The 10,520-nt window shown below is 44.9% G+C and overlaps 1 protein-coding gene across 1 annotated transcript in view; it reads right to left on the bottom strand.

Annotated features, from left to right (window-relative positions):
- Positions 1-5,374, bottom strand: part of PRIMPOL (primase and DNA directed polymerase) — a 37,445-nt gene extending 32,071 nt beyond the window's left edge. Inside the window, exon 1 of the mRNA XM_066574808.1 lies at positions 5,288-5,374. The gene's annotated coding sequence lies outside the window, so the exon portion shown is untranslated. The remainder of the gene's footprint in view (positions 1-5,287) is intronic.
- Between the last annotated feature and the right edge of the window lie 5,146 nt (positions 5,375-10,520).

The following is a 10,520-nucleotide window of genomic DNA, read 5'->3' on the forward strand; positions in this document are numbered from 1 at the left end:
AAGAGGGGTGTGTATTAGTGAAGTATGTCTCCACCGGAAGTGTGGATGTGACCGGGCTGAGCTACAACTAATGCCCAGGTCACGACCGCAGCTCCCCATTGGCTGTGTCACACATACACCTTCACCGAGCTGCTGAGAGAGTGAGCGCTCGGTGGAGGCAATGGCAAAGCAGGACACCTTTATCTGGCGTCCTGTTGCCATGGCAATCCATTGGGCCTGCGTGATTTTTATCACGGGGGTCCAGTGACCTTACAGAGGGAGCATACTCCCTCTGTGAACCCTGAAACGCCGCGATCAACATAGATCGCGGCATGTAAGGGGTTAACAGCGGGAGTTGCTGCTCCGATGCACCACCATCTTATGCAGCGGGAGGTCGACTATCCCACTGCCGGAGCTCGTCAATGTTGGGGCTGATGGCAAAGCAGGACGCCTGTATCTGACATCCTGTTGCCATGACAATCCGTCGGTCCTCCGCGATTTTTATCATGGGTGTCCGATCCCTCGCTCTGTGAAAACCCTTTACATGCCGTGTTCAACATACATCGCGGCATGTGAGCTGTTAACAGCATTCCTATGATGCACTGAGCTCTCGGCAGCTGGATGAAGCTGTGTAAGCCATAGCCAATCTGGAGCTGTGGGCGTGACTTGGGCGTTATCTGCTGCTCTGCCCGGTCACGCTCACACTTCTGGTGTAGATATACTACACTAATACCGATTTTGTTTATCTAGTTACTATTAAAAAAAAAATAGAACTCGTCCCACAAAATTCAAGGTGTCACACAGCTGCACTGACAGAACAAAAAAAATTTTGACTGTTGGAACACGAAAGAGAAAGGACTTCGGGCTCCTACCCACTTCCTTTTTTTAATGCTGCAATATCGCTGCTTTTTTTCTTTTTTCTTCTTCTTCTACACGAATGTCAATGGGACTTTCTAATGTTAAAAACGCATCACAAGTTGGTGCTTTGCGATTTTTGTGCAAAGTATTTTTAACATTGGAAGGTCCCATTGACATTTACGTTAAAAATACACAGCGATGTCGCAGCGCTAAAAAAAAACGCAAGTGGGTAGGAGCACTTATGGGGTCTTAAGGCTAAAATTACTTAAGTCACTAGGGCTGCCTGTCCACGGGCGATGATCCGCAGGTGATTTATCATGCTCTGTGAAGCTTCCTATAGCGTTGCTATGGAAAGCGCAGTGCTTGCGTCCACGAGCGGAGAATGATAGCGATTGTCCGCTTGAGGGATTTAAATCGCGGCATGCTGCGTTTGCCGCGATTCTCCTCGGTGAGCCTATCTATTAGATAGGCTCATCTCGGAGACCTGTCAGCGCTCCCCTCTCCTCCCCCGTGACGGAATATCGCTAGTTTGTAATGTTTGTATTTTGTCTTTCTGTATCCCCCCTGTCTATGTAAGCGCTGCGGAATATGTTGGCGCTATACAAATAAAGATTATTATTATTAGTGATATTCTGCCTCGGCTGTGGACACCCCCTGTCCACAGCCGAGGCAGAATATCACTAATAATAATAATTATTAGCTAAAGGGTTAAAAATGCATTTAATGCTGTTTTAACACGACTGAGAAGATAACATAAAATGCTTGCGTTGCGAGAGGCACAAATCTCGCACGAATATGAACCCCATTCTTTTGAATAGGGTCATGTACAGGAGCGATAACAATCGCAGCATGTCTTATGTTTGGGTGTTCTCTTGGAATGCATTGCCCATTGTTTTCACCGGGACGCGCAAAAACGTTGCACAGCATGCGAGGAACATGCGAGTGCGATGCAAGGTTTGCCATTGAAAATGGGAAACACTAGCCAATCCTGACAACCGCGCCGTTGGATCGCTACTTCCGTGAAGTGATGCGAGGCATTTTTGACACAAAATCGCCTAGCATCTGCGGGGAAATCGCACATTCCAAGTGTAATATCTGGTTCCCCTATGTGAAATTCACCTAAGGCAACTGAGCTTTGCGACAAATATATTTAACCCCTTATCGCTATACAACATACAGTTACGTCCTGCGACCTCGGGGTATGTACGAAGGAATATTGCACGGCGATCTCCCTCCATACAACGTGGGCACCGGCTGTTTCTTACAGCAGACACCCGCTGGCAACAGCTCTAATAATCCTCACGGGTCATCGTGGCTGTTAACCCTTCAAATACCGCTGTCAATTCTGACAGCCGCAGTTAATTTCCCCTGAATATTTTTTGGGCGTCTCGTACGGATCCCCCGTGATGAATCACAGGAGCCATGCGATGATCATGGCTTGATAGAATGCCTGCCTGATTGAAGTATGATGTAATGCTATTGCAATACATCATACTGCAGAGCGATTCAAGCATCACAAGTTGTTGTCCCCTTTTGGGACTAAGAAATAAAAGTAAAAATTAGAATAACATTCTATTAATTATTTTTAAAAAAATTTAATGAAAGTTTAAAAAAAAAAAATAAATAAATAAACTTTTGCCATACAAGTACTCCCCTACTTGGGAACAGGTTCCGTTCCAGGATCCTGTTCGCAAGTACATTTGTTCGTATGTCCGAACAAATGCTTGTATGGAACAGGATCGCGGGTAGATCCCGCTCCATACAACGTCGGGTGCCGGCTGGTGGCCCCAGTTCTGATGAGCTGCGCCGCTCGTCCGAACTGTTAACACTTTAAATGCCGCTGTCAGAATAGATAGTGGTATTCAAAGCGTTAACAGTTCCGACGAGCGGCGCGGCTTGTCGGAATTGCTGCGGCCGGGTGTCTGCTGTAAGAACAGCTAGCAACCGACGTTCAAGGGCCCCCAGGGCTGCCTATGCAGAGTGCCGATTTGACCCTGGACAGTATGATGTAATGCCATAGTATTACAGATTGTTCGCATCTTGCGAAGTTTGTAACTCGAACGTTCACAAGTTGGGGACTATCTGTATTTATAATAAAATTTGAATAATGAAATAAAAATACATTTTTGGCATTGCTGCGTCCGTAAAAGTCCGATCTATCAAAGTAATGCATTATTTACTCCGCACGGTGAAAGTCGTCAAAAAAAAAAATAATAATGCCAGAAATGCGCTTTTTTTAGTCACCCTGTCTCCAAGAAAAAAAATGCATTAACCCCTTAGTGACGGCCCTATCGTAAAACTAGCGCCGCTATCTCCCTCCATACAGCGCGGGCATCAGCTGTTTATTACAGCTGACACCCGCGGGCAATAGCCGGGCTCGGCTGAGCGCGGCTATTAACCCTTTAAATGCCGCTGTCAATTCTGATAGCGGCATTTAAATCCCCCGAACGCTGTTCGGGGGTCCCGCACAGCCCCCTTGTGGTGAGATCGGGGGAGCCGTGCAGGTGTCATGGCAGCCGGGGGCCTAATGAATGGCCCCAGGGCTGCCTTAGCGGACTGCCTATCAAGCCATCCACACAGGGTGGCTTGAAAGACTGCCTGTAAAAAAGCAGTATGACGTAATGCTATAGCATTACATCATACTGCAGGAGCGATCAAAGCATCGCATGTTAAAGTCCCCCAGGGGGACTTCAAAGTAATGTAAAAAAAATAATCAATAAAGTTTTTTTAATTGTTAAAAAAAAAAAGTTATAAAAGTTTAAATCACCCCCCTTTTGCCATATCCATTATTAAAAAATCAAAATCATAAAATAAAAATATGTACTTGATATCGCCGCGTCCGTAAAAGTCCGATCTATCAAAGTAGTGCATTATTTTTTCTGCACGGTGAACGTCGTCTGAAAAAAAAAAAAAAAGAACGCCAGAAATACATTTTTTTTAGTTACCCTGTCTCCCAGAAAAAACGCTATAAAAAGCGATCAAAAAGTCGTATGTATTCCAAATTGATACTATCGGAAACTTCAGGACATCCCGCAAAAACTGAGCCCTTACTCAACTACGTCGACGGAAAAATATAAAAGGTATTGCGCGCACAAAATGACCGCAGAAAATAATTGAAAAAAATTAAATATCTTAAAAAAAAATAAAATAAAAGTACTACAGCAAAAAAAAAATACTATACAAGTTTGGTATCGTAGCAATCGTACTGACCCATAGAATAAAAATATCAGGTCGTTTTTGATGCAATTTGTGTGCTGTAGAAACAGGACGCACCGAAAGATGGTGGAATGTCGTTTTTTTTCCATTTCTCTCCGCTAAGAATTTTTTAAAAAGTTTTTCAGTAAATTATATGGTACAATAAATAGTGCCATTGAAAAATACAACTCGTCCCGCAAAAAACAAGCCCTCATACAGCGACGTCGATGGATAAATTAGGGAGCTACAATTTTTTAAAAGGGAGTAGGATAAAACAAAAATGGAAAAAAAGCAAAAAAGGTCAGTCACTAAGGGGTTAAAAAGCTATCAAAAAGTTGTATGTATTCCAAAATGGTACCATCGCACACTACAGGACGTCCCGCAAAAAATGAGACCTTGCACAACTATGTCAATGGAAAAATTAAAAAGTTATTGCGCGCAGAAGATGGCGGCAGAAAATAATTTACAAAGGATTAAATGTCTGTAAAAAAATAAAAGTAGCACAGCAAAAAAAAACAACTATACAAGTTTGGTATCGTAGTAATCGTACCGACCCACAGAATAAAGTTATCATGTCGCTTTTGTTGCAGTTTGTGCGCCGTAGAAACAAGATGCACTGAAAGATTTTGCTTCGTTTTTTTTTTTTATTTTACTCCACTTAGAATTTTTTAGACATTTTTCAGTACATCATATGGTACATTAAATAGCACCATTGAAAAATACAACTCGTCCCGCAAAAAACAAGCCCTCATACAGCGACGGCGATGGATAAATAAAAGTTATGATTTTTAAATGGGGGGTGGAGGGAACAAAAAAAAGGGCCGTGTCATTAAGGGGTTAAACAAGACAAATTCAAATGCAATAAAAAAATTGACATTTGTGGGACGGGTCATCCAATTTTAATGTGACTATTAGGGGGATAGTGAGACAGATGAGGACCAATGGCATGAAGTCTGGTCTCCACCACACGATGCATTGGTACACAGAGCAGCACCCAGCTGTGTGGTACAGGAAGGACACTCAGTGCCGCTTGTGCTCCTCTCTGTCAGCTCCTAAGAGCCCACCTTTATATCCCCTACACCGGATTGTTACTTCACCCACACCGGACAGATATCAACTAAACATGCAGTACAGGACTATACCACTCTCTTTTGAGAGGGGTGGTCATATGGCAAATTCTGAGCTGCAATGTGGAATCCCTACTCACTAGAGAAAGGGGAATCAACCCAGAAATAAACATGCATATCAGACTCACATTTACTACGAACACGCCTCATACGCCCGTCATGACGTCATTAATCTATAGAACACCGTGCAAGAGATCTGCTCAGCACCCACACCAAATTCCCGCCACTGGCAGCTCACCTGATTGGTCAATCTGCTTCAGCTCCGCAGCCAATCAGTCTTGAGCATGAGAGAGTCGTCATGTTACGTACAGTCATTACGCGTGCACGCTGTGTAGTCACATGTGCCGATTCCAGCCAGCTGATTGGATGAATCGGCCGCGCTGGAGAACTGCGGCAGAATGTGTTAATATGCTTACGGAAGGTAGTGTTTCTACTATTGTGTAACACTGGTCCGTCACACGTGATGGGTCTGCGATGGCCGTTAAAATGTAACCTAGACGCTGTACGTCAGACTGACCGCGGCCGTTAGTTCCACATATGATAATAGAATGTGAAGCGCTACTTTAACAAGGCGCCGCGGTGCTCGTCAGCCATTGGCTGGAGCCCGTGACGTCACCAGTTACTGGCACTATACGGCCGAGTGACAGGAGCTCCAATATAACCGTGACCCCCGTGCTGAACGGGGCCGAGTGTGGGGAGCAGGCGAGCTGTTATGTGGGATCCCCCAAAACACTCCAGCGGAAGCATTATATCAAAGGATCCTGTACAAAAATGTACCAACTAGAAAAAAACCAAACATATTAAAACATTACTTTATTATGAAGTTTTAACCCCTTACGCCCAATGCCCATGGACGGATTATCGCTGCGGAATCCGTGGCCAGACACCCGCCGCAAATTCCACAGCAATGTCCGTCCACAGACATGCTATGACAAAAGATTCCCCCCTGCCCACGAGCGGAAATCGGCTGCAATTTTCCGCTCGCGGGGGAGAATCGCAGCATGTTCTAATCTGCGGGCTTTAGCGTGGCTTGGCCACATGCTTTTCCGTTACGGACGGCGCTCCCGTAAAGCACGGCCGCAATGGGAAGAAAAAAGAATGGACATCCTGCGGCCGGGAATCAGCGCCGGCTGTGCCGCAATCGATTGGCCGACCCGTGTGGATGAGATTTTTGACAAATCTCATCCACATGGCTGACTAATCCCGGGATTAGTGGCCGCAAGCAGATTTGCCACGGTAAAATTCTGTACGGAATTTCCCCAGCCTTAGGCCTCCTTCCTCCTTCCCAATAGCTCAGTGCTCACGGTGCGGAATTCCACCGCGGAATTCCGCACCTTGAATTCTCCCGTCCTCACCCGCGGCATGCTCTACTTGCCGCGGGTGTACGCGCGGACGGCTTCCATTGCAGTCAATAAAAGCCGTCCGTTCACGCTATCTTCTGCTGTAGCACAGCGGAAGATAGCGTGAAAACGCTTCCCGCCCACCGCGTCATATGACGGTGGGTGTGTCACATGACGCGGTGGAGGTGGGCGGGAAAGCGTCATGCGGGAGCGAGGACGCCGGATCCGCAGGTAAGTATGGGGTTTCCTGGGGGCGCCGCGACGGGCTCTGCCGCAGAATTTCGTGGCGGAGCCCGTCACGGCCGTGTGCAGCCGGCCTTAGGGAATTTTCATCTCTACTTTTTAAAAGGCATAACATTTTTATTTTTCCGTCAAGTAACAAACTAAAAGAAGCGAAAAACGGGTCAGAGGGGACGAGCGGTTATAAGAGTAAAGGCTTAGGCCGCTTTCACTGCCAAGAAAATCGTGTGACATTTGTGCATTTGGAGACATACGAATCTTGCACAAATATGACCGCCATATATTATAATGAGGTCATACAGACGAGCGATGTTTTCCCACATCACACCACGATGCAATTCGATAAACACATTGCGGCATGTTCTATCTAGCTGCGTGATCTCGCATCGCAGCCCCTTTGTTTTCAATGGGACTAGCGGCAGTAGCACTGGCCCCATTGAAAGCAATGGGAGAGCTCCACGATCCTGTGCTGCGGCTGTGACAGTCACTGCGGGGATTCGCTTTAACTCCGCAGTGATGCGAGGCTGTCTTCACATGAAAACATTTTGCATCCATGGGGCTTCACTGCCTGATATTGCACTCTCCCACGTGTGGTTAGCATTAAGCTGCTTTCACACAGGCGACAAAAGTGCCCGATTTTCTCGCAATGTGACAGTGCTACAGATGTATGTGAAGCCCAGGCTTTCCAATGGGTTCCTCACATTAGCCATGTTTTGTAGGCTGATGCATTGCGAAAAAGAAAAATCACGAGCATAAAAAGACAGCGCTTCCTGGTTTGGAATTTGAAAATCCCTGCCTCCAGGAAGCGCTGGCTCTGATTGGTTCTCGAGCGCCGCGACTCAGCCAATCACTGCAGTGCTCGATGAACCAATCAAAGCCATTCAATGCAATGTCTGTCCATGTTTCCGTACAATTTTCATCCTTTTTGCATCTGATATTTACACGTGTAAAAAAAAAAGCACATAATGGGTTCGGCACACTTCCTGGTTCTGCTGGCTTTTTTCTAAGGTTACCATGGTTACATGTGATAACAACAGATCGCAATCACATCAAACGAGTGCAATCTGTTTTTTTTTGTTTTTTTTTAAACACACCCATAAACTCAAATGGGCAATATTCATCCAAAAATCACTACAAAATTAGACATGCCATGATTTTTATCTACTTGGACTGTTCATCCAATAAAAAAAATTGCACGTGAATATAACTCTTTAAAAAATATGTTTTATTGTCTGATTTTTTTATGGACAGAAGATCATACAGAAAAATAATTTTTATGAATTTACACTTAGTGTGTATATACCAATATCACCAGATATATACCATTTTTCCTTAGTTCTTAAAGGGGTTGTCCCGCGAAACAAAGTGGGGTTATACACTTCTGTATGGCCATATTAATGCACTTTGTAATGTACATTGTGCATTAATTATGAGCCATACAGAAGTTATTCACTTACCTGCTCCGTTGCTAGCGTCCTCGTCTCCATGGTGCCGTCTAATTTTCAGCGTCTAATCGCCCGATTAGACGCGCTTGCGCAGTCCGGTCTTCTCCCTTCTGAATGGGGCCGCTCGTGCCAGAGAGCTGCTCCTCGTAGCTCCGCCCCGTCACATGTGCCGATTCCAGCCAATCAGGAGGCTGGAATCGGCAATGGACCGCACAGAAGACCTGCGGTCCACCGAGGGTGAAGATCCCGGCGGCCATCTTCGCAAGGTAAGTAAGAAGTCACCGGAGCGCGGGGATTCGGGTAAGTACTATCCGTTTTTTTTTAAACCCCTGCATTGGGTTTGTCTCGCGCCGAACGGGGGGGCTATTGAAAAAAACAAAAACCCGTTTCGGCGCGGGACAACCCCTTTAATTAACTTTTCCCCAAAAGAAGCACAGTGCCTTATTCTCCCAAAGTGGGTGTCTTATACTCACCTAGCCGCTAGCGACTGGGTCCCTCCCACTGCCCTCACCGGCGCTGCGGCAGGCTGCCGTGCAATCCTCAGCGCTGACAGGGAATTCTCTTCTTGGTAACGGAACTTTGAATACCCCGCCTCCAGTAAGCGAGCACTCTGATTTGAATGAGTGCCAGCCAATCAAACCCGGCGCTCAATGAGCCAATCACAGCCATTCAGTGATGTCATTCACTAAATGGCTGTGAATAATTGAGCGCCGGCTCTGATTGGCTGGCACTCGATCCAATCAAAATGCTCACTTGCTGGAGGTGGGGTATTTAAAGCCCCATTACAAAGAAGAGAATCCTCTGTCAGCGCTGAAGATTACAGGCAGCCTGTAATTAAAAATGCCTTGTACTGTATACTTCCGATGGTACTGTTACCACATATGCTTACTATTATTCGTAACAAGAGATTCCTTCTGACAACATGGCCACACGGACTGTGTAGACAACAAATATCCAGCCTAAACCCTGTCTCTTCTGTCTAGACTTCTTGCTCACATGCACTAGCATTGGAGATGAGAGGAAAGATGGCTTTGTATAAGCAGAACACATAGCTTTTTTAATACAGATGATGAAACGGGAATAAGAACGGGAGGTTTTTATGTGAGGTTTTGATTGATGTCTTTTATTGGTGCAACTTCTGTGCTTAGTGGATGTATAAATGGGGTGGCCTCTGCGAGGGTAACATAGTATTACTTGGCGGTGACCCATTTGATAAATGTGTCTTGTTCGCCCTGTTTTGCCACCAACCTTACTGCTGTGTATTGTATTTGCTGAATAATAATAGTAATAATTAAAATACAATACAGTCAAAAATGGCGGGAAAGCAGAAGTTCAGATGAAGTATCTTTTCTGCTTTCATACTGCTGTAAGGCTAGTAGCCAGATATTATACTGCTTTGTTGGCAGTAATAACACAGGTTTCTTTTATTAAGGAAGGACAAACAATCAAAGAAGGTAGCTGATGACATTATCCGGGGATTTCATAGAATCATGCAATAAAAGGGTCGGGTTAGGGTTTTATATTGAGTGACACAGGGATTTACTGGAAAAGGGCCAGCTACTATACATGCTTTTACATAAGGTAAGTTAATGGAGTTAGAAATATAGAAGACTGATATAAAACAAAAAGTAAGCGTTGCTATGAATGTTGTGATAAGTTGGGAGAAAAAGTCATCATTAGTAGGTTATCTTCTTGCTTCAAAGCAGATCCACATAAATAACTTGTGCTGCTCCCAAATCACATGTCTATCCAAGAGAATGAAAAGTCACGAACAATTTGCAGAATCAATAATATACATCAATTTCTCATTTAAAGTTAGCACCATTGATAATACTTCCATCCAAGAAATGCAATTTCTGGCCTAAGTTAATTTCACATGGATGATATTTTGCTTCTGTAAATTCATAAAAGAATCCAACTCAGGCTTGGACCCCTGCCACACAAAAATACATTGTCAATTAATCTAATACAGTTATGGACTTTATCAATGCATACTGCTGGGTTAGAGATGAAAATCCCATATTCCCAAGCCCCCGAAGACAAATTGGCATATGAGGGGCCATAAGTGGCACCCATCACAGTCCCCTGTATTTGAAGAAAAAATATTTGAGTTGGAAAAAAATGTTCATCAGCCACCTGAGGAGTTTGTTGTGACCGATGCCCAAAATTTGGACCTTTCACAGACTCAGGGTGATGAGGCTGGGGACTTCCAAGTAGTGTCTCAAGAGCTATTTCTGGATGATGATGATGAGACACAGTTCTCTGTCAGTGAGGTTGTTGTTAGGGCAGTAAGTCTGTGGGAGGAGCAGATTGAGTATTCAGAGGAAAAGCTGGTG

The sequence above is a fragment of the Eleutherodactylus coqui genome, chromosome 7 (assembly GCF_035609145.1).
Source record: "Eleutherodactylus coqui strain aEleCoq1 chromosome 7, aEleCoq1.hap1, whole genome shotgun sequence".
NCBI lineage: Eukaryota > Metazoa > Chordata > Amphibia > Anura > Eleutherodactylidae > Eleutherodactylus > Eleutherodactylus coqui.